This window comes from Leiobunum rupestre, chromosome 8 (genome assembly GCF_980474605.1).
Source record: "Leiobunum rupestre chromosome 8, qqLeiRupe1.1.hap1, whole genome shotgun sequence".
Taxonomy (NCBI): domain Eukaryota; kingdom Metazoa; phylum Arthropoda; class Arachnida; order Opiliones; family Sclerosomatidae; genus Leiobunum; species Leiobunum rupestre.
In genome coordinates, this window is record NC_143391.1 from 762,343 (window position 1) to 781,536 (window position 19,194).

At 33.7% G+C, this 19,194-nt stretch overlaps 1 protein-coding gene across 1 annotated transcript in view; it reads left to right on the plus strand.

Annotated features, from left to right (window-relative positions):
* The window catches only part of LOC149931632 (death-associated inhibitor of apoptosis 2-like), a 300,479-nt gene that overhangs the window by 151,733 nt on the left and 129,552 nt on the right, over nt 1-19,194 (plus strand). The window lies entirely within an intron of this gene.

Sequence of the window (19,194 nt, forward strand, 5' to 3'; positions counted from 1 at the left end):
ATAGAAAAAATAAAATATAGAAAAAAAGGCAAATTTTACATAAATTAATTCAAATTTAAATTCATGGTATTAATTTTTAATTCTTCCATAAATTATACTACCAAGAAAAAATAAAGAGAGAAAAGTATATTTACCAAGTTTTGTTTCTACGTTTCTAGAGAGACTAGAAGAATGAATAAATTTGGAGAGCAGTATCGGTTTTTATCCTAATTCATAAACACATTTCATAACTTGAGAAATATATTTAAAAAAAGTTTCCAATCATCTCAATACAAATTTTATAAATAAAAACATTCACAAAAACATCTCCACTCCATATTTAACAACTTGGGAAATCCTTCCATCTCAAGTACACCAAGCTTCCCGAGTGTAATTTTTCGTCATGGTAATGTCTATACCAAAAACATCCCCGGGCATCTGATAACGGATTTCCCGCCCCATCTCCGTTGTACGTACTGTGGAAGAAGAGGGTCAAAGAGCAGCCGACGACTGGAGGAGTGCGTGGAGTTCGATTTCATGGGATGCTGTCATTACCCTAAGCCTCCCAGAGACCGAACTGTAGTTCGTTTTATAAATAAATAAATAAATAAAATTGCGAATAATTTACAAATAAATGTCTATTGACTTTTCTTCATCCTATAATATAAGTTTATTCCTAAATTTTTAAGCTTATTACAATAAGATTTCTTTAAGAGAGAGAGAAAAGAATTGCTTAAATTATTAAGTTAGGGTTATAAGTCAACATGATAACTTATATCCTGGGTATAATTTACTAAACTTCAATAACTTTGACTTGATAAAGTAGGTAATATATTATTCCATCTAAGTATACAAAAAATGCTTCAATCTTTCAATAACTTTATTTAAATTACATTGATTGTGAAAAGGCATAATTTAAGTATGCGAAGGATATAATTTACTAAACTTCAATAACTTTGACTTGATAAAGTAGGGTAATATATGATTCCATCTAAGTATACAAAAAAATGCTTCAATCTTTCAATAACTTTATTTAAATTACATTGATTGTGAAAAGGCATAATTTAAGTATGCGACATCATTTAAACAATGAGAAATTAATTCGTTTATATCGAAGGGGGAATACTCTGTAAATTTAACCAAAAAATCTTTTTTTACACGATTCAAATAATCCTGGGAGATACGAAAGGTAGTATATAGATTTAAAAAATTACAAGGTTCACCTTGATTTTTCATTGGTTTATAAATACAATGAAATTTTTTGAGATTTTCGATCAATACATAAAACATTGTGTTTATAACTAATATATTATTGATTAGTAGATTTAATTGTTCATCTATACAATCTTTAAAGTTATTCAAGGCTAACACCTGAGAACTACTAATAGAAAGGCTATAGGATAAGTTAGTATCATCCTCAAAATATTTTTGGGTAAAGGGTAGAATTGTCCACGAGTATTGACCCCCCAAAGAAGAAACTTCAAAATTGTGATCAAAAGTACAGTCTGAATATGGTTCTACGTCAGGAACCGGAAGAGCAATTTTTTTCGTAGTTGAAGAACATAGACTAGCAATGACCAATGGCCACTTCATCGAGAGGACCTTCCACGTTTTTAAGGAGAGGATAGTACTTTGGAGTCCGTTAGAGATGTACAACTGAGGTTCTTTGTTGAAAAATGATATTGTCACTTTCAGTCTTGAAGGAGAACAAAAAGTCCTAGATACTTCAAACAAATATATATATATATAAATTTATTGTTTTTTTAAAAAACAAAAAATCACTAGATATGTCTCATTACATACCGTTTTTAAATGTACGATTTACAGTAAAGGTTTCAGCCATAGTAGTAAACAATTCGCACTACTTGTCGAATAGTAGGAAACAGATAACTAAAGAAAAAAATTCTACATAAATTAAAACAAATTTAAATTCATGGTATTAATTTTTAATTCTACCATAAATTATACTACAAGAAAAAAAGAAAGAGAGACAAGTATATTTACCAAGTTTGTTTCTTGAAAACTATTGAAGTTTTGTTTCTACGTTTTGCTTGTTTACGAAATTAATTTAAAAAAACATTTATTCTTAACAAATGCATTCATGTTAGAAAATGATTTACGGAAAATGTACTTTCATGGGTTAGGCTTAGAAATTTAGTCTTAGCTAAAAACGTCTCTTATTCCCCAAGAACATGTATATTTATCGAGAATGTACTAGCTCTATTAGATATTTTGGAGGAAGGGCGAACTAAAATTTATGCTTGTTTACGAAATTAATTAGCGTATTTAAAAAACATTTATTCTTAACAAATGCATTCATGTTAGGAAATGATTTACGGAAAATGTACTTTCATGGGTTAGGCTTAGAAATTTAGTCTTAGCTAAAAACGTCTCTTATTCCCCCAAGAACATGTATATTTATCGAGAATGTACTAGCTCTATTAGATATTTTGGAGGAAGGGCGAACTAAAATTTATGCTTGTTTACGAATATTAATTAGCGTATTTAAAAAAACATTTATTCTTAACAAATGCATTCATGTTAGGAAATGATTTACGGAAAATGTACTTTCATGGGTAAGGCTTAGAAATTTAGTCTTAGCTAAAAACGTCTCTTATTCCCCAAGAACATGTATATTTATCGAGAATGTACTAGCTCTATTAGATATTTTGGAGGAAGGGCGAACTAAAATTTATGCTTGTTTACGAAATTAATTATTGTATTTAAAAAAACATTTATTCTAACCCCCCTTTTCTTTCTTTCTTGTAGTATTCAGATTAACCGATACGGGGAATACAAGCAATGTTCAATATTGAAGAAGAAACATTATTTTTGGGATGCCCCGGATGAGATAGCCTACAACGAAGATGTTGAAATTGTTTGGTGGGAAATCACAAGTGAAGACATTTCAAACCTTTAAAATAAAATAATTGATTTTCCGTATTTAATTTTTTTAATAAAAGCCTACTACTACGCCAAGAATGTATTTATTGATACTCAGGGAGAATGAATATGTCGAGAATATTTTAGCGTTTCTCCAATTCTACCCGTTGAGATCTTTTAATATCACTGCATTGAGAACCATGGCGCCATCTAAACTTTGAAATAATCCTTAATTAAATATATTGATAAAAGAACTCTAGTGATGACACTTCCCCTATTTTCAGTGACGTACCGATTCTCACGTGACTTTCATTTTCTGTGCAAGCGCACCCGTTTAAAACTTCAAATAGGCGTAAATAGGACTAAAATAGATTAACGTACTTGCAATGAACTGGTAAAAACCAGTAAGCATCGAATATATTTTCAAATTAATTAATATTTTCATGTTTATTGTTGAAACCTTTCTAGGTGCGCGCATAGGCTTAAAATAGGCGTAAAGATCGAAAATAATAAAGCCTTTAAATACGTTTTGCGTTCTTTATTGCATACTATTACCATATTTTAATTTGGGCTTACTGTATTGAGATCCATGGCGCCATCTTAACTTTGAAATAATCCGTAGATAAATAAATATAATGATAAAAGGGCTCAAGTGATAACACTTGTTCTATTTTCCCGTGACGTACCGATTCTCACGTGACTTTCATTTTTCCGCGCGCGCGCGCGTACCATTGATAACTGAACTTTGACTTAGCGAGATCTTTGTTTTATTTGACGATACAATCGAAAAGGTTTGAGTAGAAATTCTGTCTTGTCCCATGTTACATTTTCAACCTTTTGGAGCGTTCATTGTACATACAAAGTAAGAATTTTTAATGAATATTTATTGTATTAGACAGTATTTTAACTTTAAGGCATATCATACTTAGTATATTAAATTTAGGCTTACCAGGTAGGAATCTGAATTAGAGTTAAAAATTAATTTTAGTATTCTGCTTTTTTTTAGGCAAAGATTAGCGTAGAAAGTAATTTACTAATTTGTTTTTGTTGTAGACTATATATTTTAGACAATTAAGTTATTGAAAAAGCGTTTAAAATGAGAATGGTATTTCGAAAACGTTTCTACCGTAAAATTGTAACTTTTTCACTGTAGTTCGCAAAATGGTATTAATAGTATACTAATTTAATGTAAATTTCTATTAAGTGTATTGTTTTCTAGGATATGATTGCATCAAAAGCTCTCGAGAGGAATCTACAATGGGATTTTTTCAAGTGATGTCAAACAATAGGTTCCACTTTAGATATTAAACTGGGTTAATTATGTGACGTCAACAAAGGGTTTTTCAAGTGGGTAAAATTATGTGACGTCAAAGAGTATCAATAGTTGCAGAATTGATCACGTGATAATTATTAGTTCGGAAATATCTCGTTCAATAGGATCTCATCTGGGTGACGTCATCAGCAGACGAAATTTGGAGGTAATCCAAAAATTCTTTTAAACCGTCTTCTCGATCGAGACCCCATTGGGCTTAGATAATATAAATTCCAGTTTAATATTTTTTATACATGTAGAATTTCATAGTACCAAATATTATCGATAGGGGCTCGTGACATACCGATTCTCACGTGACTCGTTAATTTTTATGTGCGCGCGCACGTTTAATAAGATAACTGAACTTTGAGAGAACTTTGAGCAATGGGTTTTTTTCCACGAGAGAAAATTAAGTAACAGTCTTCGTTCTCCATTGTTGGACTAGATCTTTAAGAGTTGTTACGTGGAGTTATGTTTCCCACGGAACTTTGAATTATTTGACGCTATACAATCGGGACGGTTAGAGTAGAAATTCTTTTATTTTCTTGCTCCATGTTTTTCTGTACATTTTTAATCTTCTGGAGCGTTCATTGTACATACAAAGTAAGTATTTTTCATTAATGTTTATTGTATTAGTCAGTATTTGAACTTTAAGGCATATTATACTAAGTATGCTTAATTTAGGCCTACCCGATAGGAATCTGAATTAGGGTTAAATATTAATTTTATTATTTTGTTTTAGGCAAATTAATGAAATAATTATCATATAGAAGAAGTGAGTAAGACAAATTAGCTGATTACACATTAGGTAAATTTAGGACTAGGGTGAAACATTAAGATTTCCTCCCGTGGGAGCCCCGAAACAGGATTAATTTTTATCAAAGTTGTATCAGAAGTAAATTAGGGCTAAATAAGCGCAATGTATTTTCAGCTATTCTAATTTGCCTAATTTAACACGTGACGAATTTTTTATCGCTAACCGATGAGCAGTAACCTCTATTTTTGGTTATGCTTTACAATCTCCCGTGACGTCAATTTGTTTCAGCCAAGGAGAAATAAGGATTTACTTGTAGTTTCGAGTTTTATTTGATCTCTGGATATACGACTCAGCGTTCTTTTAGTTCCTGGACCCCCTCGAGAAGAGACACGTAGATTTTTGCGCTCCGTACGCCGACCTCTCGACTCTATTTACAGGCAAAGGCTTAAGGATTTCCGTAAAAGTAAGTGACTTTATTATTTTACTGTAGAGGGAAATTAGGCCTTGTTTAAATTGAAAATGTAGCGTATTTGAAGTAAATAGACTTAGATTCTATTCAAAAAGTCTTAGAGTCTAACCAAAATAAATAGAAAAACATAATTTATTGAAATTTAGGCTTAACCAATTAGGCTTAAGAATGTCTGCAATAGCTTATAGAAACTATCAGTTTTACAGTATGGACATCGAAGCGTATCGACTTGAAACGTTTCACCACTGGAGAAATCCACACGTACTAAGGAAAAACTTGCGAAGGCTGGATTCTACTATAGTCAGCGGGGCGATGAAGTACGATGTTACAAATGCCATGGAATCTTAGAACACTGGAAATCAGGAGACGTACCAGAACTTGAACACGCCACATGCTTTCCAAACTGTCCGTCGAGGGATAATTCACCATCGGAAAAAAAGTACATCTCGCTAGAATGGGACATTCCCCCGACGCCAAAAGTAACTACGGTCTCTGACAAATGCATCTCACCTGTACCTGAAGAAGAAGAAGACGTTTGTGACTGTCCCTCGTATGTCAGACGATACTGCTGCTAAACACTACAAATACGTGAGTTAGAACTTTTAATTAAATTAAGTTGCAGGAGATCGTTTCACCCTATTTAAATGCCTGTAAACTTAACTACTTTAATTTGTTTTAATTGTGTAATGTACAAGATAACCATCTAATGGAATATCTGATAGTACCCACTAACATGTAAAACAAAGTTCTAAAATAAAAAATAAATGTAAATAACTTGTTTTTATTGCCTAGAGATTAGAAATTATGGGGTTCGGAAGCGATAGTGGAAATTATGGTTAACGCGGTGGGGCCGTTGGGGGATTGGGGGAGGAAAGGAGGAGAGCAGAGAGAGAGAGAAAATCTTGTTGTTACCGCTGGGGGATTGTGATAATATATCTGGGGGGATTGTGATAACTCGGAGGGAAGCAGAGAGAAAATCTTGCGATTACCATTGGGGGATTGGAGGAAAGCAGAGAGAGAGAGAAAATCTTGTTGTTACCGCTGGGGGATTGTGATAATATATTTGGGGGGATTGTGATAACTCGGAGGGAAGCAGAGAGAAAATCTTGCGATTACCATTGGGGGATTGGAGGAAAGCAGAGAGAGAGATAGAGAAAATCTTGTTGTTACCGCTGGGGGATTGTGATAAGATATCTGGGGGATTGTGATAACTCGGAGGGAAGCAGAGAGAATATCTTGCGATTACCATTGGGGGATTGTTGGATGAAAGGGGGGAAAGCAGAGAGAGAGAAAAAATCTTGTTGTTACCGCTGTGGGGATTGTGATAAGATATCTGGGGGATTGTGATAAGATATCTGGGGGATTGTGATAACTCGGGGGGAAGCAGAGAGAAAATCTTGCGATTACCATTGGGGGATTGGGGGAAAGCAGAGAGAGAGAGAAAATCTTGTTGTTACCGCTGGGGGATTGTGATAATATATCTGGGGGATTGTGATAACTCGGAGGGAAGCAGAGAGAAAATCTTGCGATTACCATTGGGGGATTGGGGAATGAAAGGGGGAAAGCAGAGAGAGATAAAATCTTGTTGTTACCTCTGGGGGATTGAGATAAGATATCAGATTCATTATCTCAATCCCCCAGGGGAAACCCTTCTCTCTCATTGTTGATGAAATGTTCCTGGTAAACCGAACCGTTACAAATAGTTTGGAGCTCGTCAGTGTCATTCATGTGAAAACGACTTTGTAAGGAATTGTAAAAGTTGGGCCTTTTCATCATTGCTTTCAGTTGATGTTTTAAAGACATGTCCATTTGATGACAAACATGGTTTTCAATACTTAATTTTTCTTTCGTTCAAAAACTTTTAAACATTTGGCACAAAACTTTCGGTGCTTCATTGAGGGATTGTGTGGCTCAAAAAACTTATTGAAATGGCGAAGTGATTTAATGCACAAATTATTTTGTGGGCAATGCATTTTAATTAAAGCTAAAAGGTCACTTATGGCCTCCCTAGTTAACTTATGTCTCGTGGAAAAAAGAAATATTGCCAAAACACTTTGAACTGCTGTTAATAAAGCACCATTGTACCCCTACGAAAAATTTCGTAAGAAATCTTAAGAAAAAACTTTAGAGCCCATGGGAGTCTTTGGGATTGTCATCCATGGGAAAATATATCTTAAGAAACGTTAAGAAAATTTAAGGGAAGTTTTGGGAAATGGTTTTTAGTGAACCATGTGGAAAAGTTACGTTAAGAATTCTTGCTAAAAATATCGGAATGCTTAAAGAGTAGAACATTTTTTTAAAAATGCATAGGAAAAATAAAGGGAACTGTTCAGAAAAATATTTTTAAGCAATGCTTGAGAATATTTGTCTCAATTAAGACTTACAAATTTTATTAAGAATTACAATGTTAATTTAGGTTTGAAATAAAAAATGAAATGAAGAAATATTGAACTTTAAAAATTAAAATGAACTTTTTGAATCCATTGTTAAATTTAATTTCCATCCAATACTAAATTTAATTTCATCAAATAGTCCGTGGAGTTTTTAACAATTCTCAAACATTTATTTTTTTTTGTATTTTCAAGACAAAATAGCGTTTTTCCTCTGTCTAATACAATTGGAAATATAATTTGTGGAAGGTCAGTTTCTATCCCTCTAAATTCATTAAAATATTATTTTTAGATTTTGAGCCGAGACAAACTTTCCATTAGAAGTTGAATATACACAATAGTTAAAAAAAATTACATATATTATCATTTGTAAATGATAAATAGAAATCTGAGAAATTTGAGTTTGTACACATTGAGTTCCGTGCAATAATTTTAGAAGGCGACCATTATTGTTCTCAAATGGAAAAGCAGAATAAGCCCATAGAGGTCCCCAATTAGCTACACAATCTACTAAATGATTTATTTGGTGTACGTTGAAAAGCATACACTCAACTCCATAGAGGTTTTCATATCCACTGAGAAATTCAGCTTTATTTTGTCTGACTTGGAAAAGTAATGAATCAGGAATAGATTTTCCTAATAGTACATGAATCGCCATAATCAACTTCATTCAATTATTAAAAAAACTGATTTGGGAGAAGATGTTTTAACACGAACGGTGAGTAAAAGTGGCCCCATGCCCTCCATTCCGATGCTTTCCAATACGCACGCATTTCGATAATTTTTTTGCCTAGATACGCTAATTTGATTTTCGATCTGGCACCGCTGTTTCTTAAACCCACATCTCTACCCAGCAAATACAAAATCATCCTTTGGACATCCGATTGTCGTCACACTCGGATCTTTCCTTCGTCCGTAGGACCCCCCAAAATCCGCGGTTGACGTCGGTCGGACGTTAACAAACGCCCAAATGTCCGGTTTGTCTAGAGCCTATGGACATCCGTAGCCTCTAGGACGATCCTAGGGATGTCAGCTGAATTTTTAATAGTTCATCTGGGGTTTATTTTGGATTAATTTTGCGCCAGCAACGACGTCGTAGGGACGTTAATTTCTATTTAATATTAATTAAAAATAATTTATTCACAGTAAATTTCAAATTATCGGTGAAACTTTATTTAATAATTTAAAATATGAAATACATACAATTGTGAATTTCAAAAAATATTGAAACCATAAACCTATTTTCTGCTATTTTAATTATGAAAGCTATATATTAATTTATTTATGCATTTCAATAAATTATCGCTTTATAAATTTGAGCTTTAAGTGAACCCATGACTGAGAGTGAAAAATAATAAAATGTAATGGGTCAAAGTGAACTTTGAAAACAGTGATCGTTCCACTATACTTTTCAAAGAGACCACCCCAAAACTTACTTTTGGAGTTACAATTTGACTAAATAAACTACTGCTTTATGAATTAGGGCTTTAAGTGAACCCTTGAATGAGATTGAACATTAATACAACCTAAACGCAAAATAATATAAAGTTATTGGCCAAAATGTACTTTGAAAACAGCGAATCATCGGTTCCTTTCAAAGAGACCAACCGAAAACTTACTTTTGGAGTTACAATTTCACTAAATAAACTACTGCTTTATAAATTAGGGCTTTAAGTGAACCATCGAATGAGAGTGAAAAATTATACACTCTAGAAGCAAAATAATAAAAATGAGCTTGGAAAACAGCGAATCATCCATTTCTTTCAAAGAGACCACCCCAAAACTTATTTTTGGAGTTACAGTGACGTATTTTGGATTGGTCGTATCTGGGCTAAATGGGCCATGGAGGGACGTCCTAAGGACGATTTGTGTTTGCTGGGTACTGATCAAGTGATTATCTTTCCCATAGACCATGAGATATGTCATACTAATTTTTATCTTTGAGGCACCAATTTCAAAATTTTATTAAACGGTAAAGCTCTTAATAATTGACAATAGTTAAAGGGGCTCCAAAGTTCGGTGGGGACAAAAAAAAGAAAATTGAGCATGCTTTTCATTCCACCCAACCCTTCACTCGGCCTTGGCAGAGGCGGGCAGAGCCAACCGTAAATTTCGCACTTTACTGACTTTACCCACATTTTGCCACCGAACTTTGGAGCCCCTTTAACAATGATTAAAAAATAATTGATAATATATAATTAATTTACTGGGAATTTTTGATACTGCAGCTCTTATCGTGTTACATTCATGCGTGCGTAGGCATAAATTTTTAAAAGTGAAATAAAATTAATTTAAAAAGATTATGGTTATTTTAATATTTTAAAGGAAAAGTCCAACTTGCTTAAATTATTATTTATAGTGAAAAAGCATCGTTTAAAACAGCGATAAAAATGATATATGATACAATTAAATGCCAATTTAAATACAAAAATTAAAATTAAATTGTATTATTATGCCGTTTGTGTGGACAGACATACTTCCGAACCCACTAGCCGTTTTTAATGTAGTATAACGTGTTTCCTAAATTACTACGTGATTGGCTATATTATATCAGCTGACCGATCAACCATAAACCTATAGAGAACAACGGCCCCCTGCACGCGCTCGCTCCGCGCGCGCTCCGCTCGCGATCGTGTTTGAGAATTCCAGATATTCCGAAAAACCAACAATTAGGCTCCTTTTCTTCTCAATTGGCGTGAAAAATTCTGATTCGTAACCAGCTACTCTTCTATTACGTCTTAATTGGTGAGCGCAAATAATTCCAATGCTATTTATAATAATTATTAAACGAGTTAAATGATGCTATTGCATGTGATAGAGACCTCCAGTGGCGAAATTTGGAATCACCGAGTGAGAGGTACAGTCGTGTTAAAAAAATCTTTTCCCATAGCGTTACGCGATTTTCGAGGCGTCTTAAAATGGTTCTTAACCTAATTAAATATAGTTAATAAATAATAAATATTAGCGAAACGGCTTCAGAAAGGCTCGAAACATAATCTAATTTTAAATTGACGTCAACTCTAACTTTCGGAGCCAATGAGAAGCAAATTCAAGACTTTCGTCACAGCCGGCTCTAAACGAAAATGGCGCCACCCTTCTAGTTGATTTTTATAATTATATTATAGAAGCGTAAATATATTTTATATAAAGTTTTTAAACAAAATGAAAATTATTTTAAAAAATTGAAAACTGGGCCTTTAATTTTAAATTAAGTTTATTTTATCCTGGACTTTTCCTTTAATAAACAATGTACACATTATTAAAAGCATTAACCATTAACTTAAATAAAAATGTTGTGAATAAAAAAACTTCGTTAAATTTGCATATATGAGATTTTTAATTAAAAAGGCACTAAGCCTTGTCTTACTCAGTTTTGATCTGCTTAGCAGATCATCTTCAGATCGAAACTGAGTAAGTCAAGGCTTAGTGCCTTTTTAATTAAAAATCTCATATATGCAAATTTAACGAAGTTTTTTATTCACAACAAATTCTAACAACGCATATAGAATTGCTATCTAATTTTATTTCTTTAATAAAAATGTTTAGTAATAATAGTTAGTACTATGTGATAGCTAACATTAAATATGTAAAAACTAATCGATCCAGAATGATTAATTATTATATAAGAAAGCTGTATAATTTAGCTATTACCGTATACGTACAGGGGTGCAAAGGCTTAAGTTTTTAAATGTTGATTACAATTAATTTACACAAGATTATGGTTATTTTATTTTTTTAAATAATTATTTATGTATAATTAAATGCACCACAACCAAATTAATTTACAAATAATACGTTTATAAACACTGAGAAGATTTAAAATTTTTAAGGCAGTACCGACCAAAAATTTTATTTTCAAACTTTGGAACAGGGTTGCTCATGAACTTCCCAGCCGATAAGTAAAGCCGTCATGTCAAAAATGTTTCAATAAAGCAAAGCCTTCGGTAGAAATTTACCTACTGTCGAGTAAACCACGTAATGTATTGGCATTATGAAGTTCGTTTTTTTTTAAGTTGACAGTAATAACTAAGCCGTGTAGCTATCACTAGCCTCCCTAATATTGAATCTTGGGCATGAAAATCGCTTAAAATTTTAAAGTGAACAAAAAAGCTTACGTTTTTGATAGCATTGATAGTGCTTTCAGTCTATGGAGAAGCATGTTGGCCCCTTATAAAGATTCCACTATCGTGGAATCTTATTTGGTAGATTACTTTTATCTATGAATTGAATTTACTAAATTTAGATAGAAATTCTAGGCTGGAAATGGCAGCGGCTGAATAAATGAGTGTGATGTTTTTCATTTATCATTAAGCTAGAGATTTTGAGTAAGCTCTTTAAATCATACTCAATTGTTTCTATTGATTTTAGTAATTACCACTGCCAACTTTTTTAACTTTTAAGGATCTAATTTCTAATTGCAAAGATGCCTCCAAAATATTTTTTAGATTTCCAATGTGTTCCAAAGACAGTCCAGCAGCGTGCACAACAAATTTCCCACTACGTATTGACAGGAATAGTGAAGGGATGCTGGCTTCTTTAAATAATTCATTAACCTATAGTATTAATAATTTAAAAATAAATTACTTAAATTTAATGTTCAATAGTGAATTTTGAGCAGTTATAATTAAAGATAACAAACGTAGCTCTGATAACAGTCCTCAGAATAAGAATAAATCTAGGAGGAATTGACCTATTCCAAAATTACGTTATTACGTAAGACACTGCGTAAGGTTTTGCCTTTCTATGATCACAAAACTAGCATGACAGGAGTAATACAATCATTGATATGGCCCTCTTAAACAGAGAGAACAATTAAGTGTGTAAACTTAATCACATTTTCCAGCATAGTCTTCACCAGTGACTCAAACCTACCAAATATTAACGTAGTTTTGGCCTCTCGGCATGAACAGGTGGCACAAGGTCCCCAAAAACTTAGTGCGCCTTTCTGCGAAACAAACATCCGAAAATTCAGTTTCTGACGACGTGCCACCAATGAGTGGAATTTTTTCAAAATTCCTGCTGATTAACTTTGTTCTAGCTCTTAAAAATACTATAAACTTTCTTAAAACACAAAAAGTTCCTTTTCGGTAATTATGTACAGGAGAAAATTTCCGTGTTGTCCCCTTCCGACGGCAGCAGGCTCTAAAGCGTCTAGCCAATGAAAAACGAACTTAAGAAAATCCACGACTTTTGACGGGTTAAGTTCTCCTTGTCTGGGGTGTTGTGTTTGTTACTCCTATTTGCCACTTTTTCAAACTGAGATTTCTGATATCTGCTTCTGTGTTGATTTGTTTGAAGAATAATTATCAAGTGAGGGTTATCCAAATTTATTCGGATAGTCAGGCTGATCTTAGTACTTTAAATCAGTCTTATTTCCTTTTGGGTCATAAAGGATATCAAGGATAAAGAAAAGGCTGATATCTTTGCCAGGCAGGGTGCGATTCTTGGGTTCAGTGATCCTGGTACGCAGTCTGGATTCCAAATATATGACTGACCATCAACTAGAGTTTTGGCTGAAGTCGGATCACAAAGACAGGCCAATGAGTTTATCAAGGGTTCTTCCAGGCAAACTCTTTTTCTCTAAATCCCATATAAGATTGGATACTAGCAGAGGAGTAAACTGCCTCTTACACCTTTACTGCTGTGACTTTTATGTGGCTAAAAGAAGGGATCATATGGCGTGCAATTAAAACTCGTAATGCAATCATTTGAGTACATGCTATTTAAATTTGCACTAGATAATGGCTAAAACTGATCGACTAGGATGGTTTCTTTCTTGAACACCTGAAGTAATATTACAAAACCTGCAAGTGTATTATCTAATTAGAGTAACATTATTGTAATTTATAATTTGGATGAGATAAATGGAGCAATTCCATTGTTGAAAACAAATTTGCTATTCTACAAATTGGAAGAGCCTTAAGTTGTTATAAGTTATTTATGATTTGTCTCTCTCTATAATTAAAATTTTCAGATTAGTTCGATGATTCTATAAATCAATTTTGTAGAGGCCGATGTTGTGGGCAGTGGCGGCGGAAGCCAATTTTTAGGGGGGGGGGGGGGGTACAAACAAGCCAACTCGTTCAACTTTTTAACGTGGGGGGGGATAAAAGACAGTTATGTAGATGGGCGATCTGTAGTAATTGGGACTTGGCAGTGCTGCGTCCGTTTTTTTTTCTATAGTTTTTATAGTGGGGAGAAAAATATGACCACAATGGCTGCCATGGCCAAAGTTACGGAGTGCCAAGTATCTATTGGTAGTTTTACTATACTGCCAATAACGATTATTACTACTGCTTTGAATCTAGTTTAAACATACCTTTCCGTGAATTTCGTCGTCTGCCCTGGTTTAAAAAATATGCCTCATTTATACTAAATTCGAATACCGATTGCGCCGAGGTTTCAAAAGAATGTATTAAGTTGTTAAATTGTTACAAAGGTTAACCTTTAAGCAAATTTGAGTGGAAATTCCGTTAGTGTCAGATAATTTTTAATCATTTTTATGAGCAACATAATAGTATTTAAACTATGTGGGTTATTAAACACCCAAGGCGCTAAATTAATAAAGAACAACTTACATTAATGGTTTCCAGATTTCTATAACTGGAAAATGGTAAACACAGTAAACCCATTTAATATCTTTTGCACTAGTCTACTTATTTAACTTGAATAGAAAACCGAATCGTGGCACGAAATTGACCAAAATAGGCGCCACGCCAACACCGTCCTGAGAAACCGTTGCAAAGCAGAGTTGCCAATTTCAAATAGACGTTTGTATCACCGAAATACGAAGTTCGTATTAAGCTCGTTCGATGATTTCATTTACGCCAAGAAGTAATAGTACATCGAGCTGCCTAGACTCCAAAAGTTTCGCTTATTTGGTTTCTCCATAACCAAAGTTTTATATAATCATAATGCATTTAGAAAATGATATTTTTCAGAGTGCAATTTGGGGGGTACAAATACATACATTTTACCCCCTTGTGAAATCTGGGGGGTACAATGTACCCCTGTACCCCCCTATTCCGCCGCCACTGGTTGTGGCCACATATTCTCAGTTAACGTCAGTAGCTATCAACTTTCAACTCGTCGTTTTACAGTTTTTTTTAAAAATCTTACGTAATTTTCAATTATCCTGAACCTATTTTTAATAATCTTTTGTTTAGCCCTTTTTGACGCAACCTCACACATAATTGACCTATTAGAAAATACAAAATTTGTTATAAATTTGAATGCAAACAAAAATAATATTAGACATAAAAAGGCTTGCATAAGCTAGAGTTCACGACCTAGCTTTGGTCGTGATTTACAGGATAATTACGAAGTAATGAAGCAAGATTCATCCAATTTATGGGAAAATGGTTACACTGATTTTTCTTGGTTTTTTTCTGAAATTTCCCTGATAATTCCTGGTAGATATTTGCTTATAAGAGATTGAAGAAATTAAAACCACGAACTTAAAAGTGCAGAAAAATATTTAATTAAAAATTAAAATATTCGACCCTACTAGATTCGGCTACGTTATCGAACCGTCATCATGGCTCGATATACTTGTGTAGAATGAAGACATTTTTGTGAGGTATGATGTAGCCCAAACTATTCATGTGTATCACAAACTAACGTGTTATTAATTTCTAATCATTTATACTTAAAAATAATGTAAATACACCATGAAATTAGATATTACCGAATCTTACTTCGTTAAAAAATCAATGGACCAAAACAATTGTTTAAACCGAGATTATGGACTGTAAATAGATACACTTTTTAATTGAAAAAAACTGCTATAAAATAAAAAAGTTAATAACAAGATTATAAATAAACTACACATTTGTAAACGGGTCATCCCCCTGATGACGGTTCAATAACATAACCAAATTAAATTAAATTCCATGATTTTTCCAGGTTTGTATGTAGCATTTCAAGTAAAATTCCCATCCAGTAAATTTTGATAATTTAAAATTATTACATAACCATTCTTTCAAAAAAAGTTATGCAAATCGAAACTTTAGGAGAATGTTTCAAATTCATAGCTCAGCCTTAAATTTATATTGTGTTACAATGTTAGGCATACAGGCATTGTTTAAATTGTAAATTTAGTGTAGTAATGCCTAGAAAACTCTTGTCACCATAGAGATTGGCGGAACAGATAAATTAACTGCAAAAATTGCCGTTAACCATATAAATTGTGGTTAACCGTTTATTTACGGATATTATCCACGGATAATGAACGATTTAACATGCAAAATTATCTAATAAATAATTTATTTTCGGATAATTTTCGCTTATTGTTTAAAAACAAATAAATGGATTATTTCTTATCCGAACGCCGGACTATGTCACCAGCTGTCTTTAAAGCTCTAACCTCCTTAAATGTTTGGAAGTTATAAATAATTAATCTGTTCAAGCCAAAGTTGAAAAATTACAAGGGATTAAATTTATTTTGGGGGATGAGTTTCAAAAATTTCATATTTTCAATTGATTCCAGGATAAAATTGAGGTGAAAAGCTTCTTGAGTTAAGTTCATCAAGATTTCTTTACAAACTTCATCCAAATATATATTACAGACGTTATTTTAGGCTTAGCCAAGCTTATAAACTTTTGAAAGATAAATATGAAATTCGTGTGTTTCTGCCACAAAAAAATATTATTATATTATATGGTTTAAATATAAGAAAGAAAGATTAATTTTTAAAATTCGCGATTTTCTGCCAGTACACTTACAAACATATTTAGTTAAACAAAATCGGTCGAAAGTTGAACTAATCAGTCGAACGTTGGACTAAGCGGCGGAACGTTAGACTAACCGGTGAAACGTTGGAATAACCGGTGGAAAAAATTGGTTTAAGGTTGAACAAATTGGTTTAAAGATGAACAAATTGGGTCATGTACACAAAGTTTTTAACCATGGTTAGTTGAAATAACTAACTGTATATTTATAGAGACGGATTCAACATGGTTTATTTGAAGTGACAAATAGGGAAACTAACTAACAATTACTAAAATCAATAAATTGGCATACTCTAGAAGATGCAAATATGCTTTGTTCAGGAATAGATATTTTTGGGAGCTCTTGCAAATTCTTGTTTTAATAAAGAAATTATTCATATTTCAGTTAGTTTTTTATTTCAGAGTGTATAGGGCAATTTTTACTTGTATAGGTACAGCATTGACTTTCAAATGGTGCCTTCCATTTTGAAAGTATATTTCATCCGGCAGAAAATTTTTACTACACACAAAGTCATATGAAGTAATTGAAGATGGAGTCCAATTTTTGCGATTTACCGCTAAAACCCATTTTCCTAGTAATAGTCTTGCCAGGCAGGGTGCGATTCTTGGGTTCAGTGATCCTGGTACGCAGTCTGGATTCCAAATATATGACTGACCATCAACTAGAGTTTTGGCTGAAGTCGGATCACAAAGACAGGCCAATGAGTTTATCCGCACGATAAAAACTATTGAAAAAAAACTGTGACGTAGCACTGCGAAGTCCCTATTCAGAATTTCTCAGAGGAAATCTTAGTGTAAAAAATTCTCTTATTACGAGATGATTTTAAAATATTTACTATATTATTACATACTTATGAAATGATAATTTTATTGCTTTCCCAGATCTCTCTTTACAATGTGAAAAAGCGCAGTTTTTAACCATTTTTGCGGATTTGCTTTTGGACGCAAAAATTTAAACACGAAAAGACCGACGCTGCGCACGATGTGATCGCCTTTTTTCCCTCTTCGAAATTCGCGTCGTAGCCATGGCGACAATGTTTAATGCGTTTGTCAGATGGCACATACATCGCGATTCCACCCTAATGTCTGCCTTCTAGCTCGCCTGTTCCTCTTGGGATTGGCGGAAAGGGCAGTGCTTCTAGTCTAATTTCTATGGGCGCACTTCTCGCGTACGTTTTTCTTCCTCGCATTTCCACCTGACAATACCCCGCGGAGAGCGGACAAAAACAAAGGTCGAGAAGCGACGCAATTCCCCGCGGAGAACGGACAAAAACAAAGGTCGAGAAGCGACGCAATTCCCCGCTCTCTTTGAGGCCGGCTTTGAGTGCGAACTCCGATCCGTCGCAATACATTGCATAGATTTCTCTGAAAGTAAAGCCCGCCGCACACTAGAAAAAAATTTCTTCAAGTTGACGCTGGTCCCGGATATCAATTTTTTTTCAAAACAGGTTTTTGTCGTCAGCGCAAAAGAACGCTGGCGCTGACGTTGGCTTCATTTTCGGCGAATCGCACACTAGCAGGTCGCTACTACAGAAAACAAAAACACCATTGCATGCGCGCACAGTCGTTTGTTTTGATATCCATCGTGTCTGTCGCGCGGTCATAAATTTCGTTTCGTATAGCTATTTTGATTTCATTTATCATTATTATCTTTAAATATTATAATATTTTTGTGATATTTTAGAATTTTAAAGTAGGTTTGAGTTTATTAAATTATATATATGAAAAAAAAAACCCAGGTTATTAAAGGGTTAAATATATTTTACGAAAATGTTTTAGGCCTTTGTAATGGAAATAAATAAACTTTTCATAATAATATGATAATAATTAAATTCAACAAAAAGAAAACATATCCACGTGTTTCGGGGCGTTATGCAATCTCTCTTTTTGGCGGGAAAATCTAGTGTACCCCTTTCCCCGTATGCTCAATGGATAAAAAGAGTAGGAATGAAATGACGTTAGAGACTGAAGCTGAGAGGTGCGTCAAAATGTTCAGGCCAGTTGAAGTCGGTACGAAACGTACGTTCGTCCGAACAGCAGATCGCCAGCGTCAGCATGAGTTTAGGCTATTGTAATGTGCGATGTATTGTCGCCGATACGTGCAACGTTGGCGGTGCCAGCAACGGTTGCTAGGACGAGCAACCGTCCGGTGTGCGACGGGCTTAACAAAATGATTATTTAAGTTAATTGTGAATGCATGTTTACTAAAATAGAAATTCTAACTAAGAGTTTGCCCTTGATCACTGATCATATAGAACTTGCAAAATCTATCAACTATCATGTCGTTGATTGTTTTTAAATACGGTGTGACACTTTCTAGTTTAATTAAAAGGAGAAGTTTAATTTAAGGTTCATTACGTCTGGGGGATTATTCATTTATAGAAAAGTTTGAACATTAAAATTAAAATAATGAAAACAGGGTTTTGAATCTGGTTCCCAAGATATTTATTAATAAAACAAGTTCAAGATTAAGGTTTTTGCTTCTTGTTAGTACATTTGGTGTGAAAATTCGGATATCTACGATTCCTAATGCTGTCATTGATTTCCTGGGTGAGAAAAATAGAAATAGCCTCTGTAGATATTAGGGATGCAACGGATAACCGGAACCGGAACCGGAACCGAGAAGAACCGAGTAAATTCTAGGAACCGGAACCGAAACCGGAACCGATAATAT